The following is a 989-nucleotide window of genomic DNA, read 5'->3' on the forward strand; positions in this document are numbered from 1 at the left end:
GTATATATATATTATACGTAACATTATCTTGAAGTATGTTATTATATGCAACATTATCCTGGAGTGTGTATATATTATACGTAACATTATCCTGGAGTGTGTATATATTATATGTAACATTATCCTGGAGTATGCTACTATGCGTTACATTATTCCAAAGAACGTTACTATGCTTAACGTTCTTCTAGAGTACTTCATAAGCTATTCAAAGAAACAAAGACAAAGAAAGTTATAATTCTGAAGGACAGATTATTAACGTTTATATCATTAAAATAGCCTAATTTGAAAAGTTAGTAGAATGAAACTTAAGATACATTATTCTCTGTATTAATGCCGTAATTATTGTATTATTTAAAAGATTCAGTAATGATATAAATAATAGTGTTTAACAAAATTAGCTGCCAAATACGACATATGATGAGTTGACGATAAAAAAAGGAGATTGCTAAAAACTAATGCTCAGTATCGCTAGTATTAAAAAAAACAAAACAATTTTACTAGACCACATTTCACAGGAGAGGTCAAGGTCAAATCTCTCCCATGTCGAGGTGCCACATAGGATCCGATGCTGAACTCCGACTTAACTGGCACAAGTGGGTGATAATATTTCAGAAGATAGTTGTTATATAGTGTTAAAGATGTGTTGTTTTTCCACATATACTTTTATTGCTAACCATCACTAACACAATAACTCGAGAGTAACAAGAATAATGTTATTTAAACGTGTATCTTCAAATTATGTAACAAATGTCATACTATAACCAACTCTCAGTAACCCAGCCAGGGGTATGATGCAGACTGCTATAGACAGGACCTTTGTTTGACTTTAGGAACCCAGCCAGGGGTATGATGCAGACTGCTATAGACAGGACCTTTGTTTGACTTTAGGAACCCAGCCAGGGGTATGATGCAGACTGCTATAGACAGGATCTTTGTTTGACTTTAGGAACCCAGCCAGGGGTATGATGCAGACTGCTATAGACAGGATC

The sequence above is a fragment of the Limulus polyphemus genome, unplaced genomic scaffold (assembly GCF_000517525.1).
Source record: "Limulus polyphemus unplaced genomic scaffold, Limulus_polyphemus-2.1.2 Scaffold115, whole genome shotgun sequence".
NCBI classification, from domain to species: domain Eukaryota; kingdom Metazoa; phylum Arthropoda; class Merostomata; order Xiphosura; family Limulidae; genus Limulus; species Limulus polyphemus.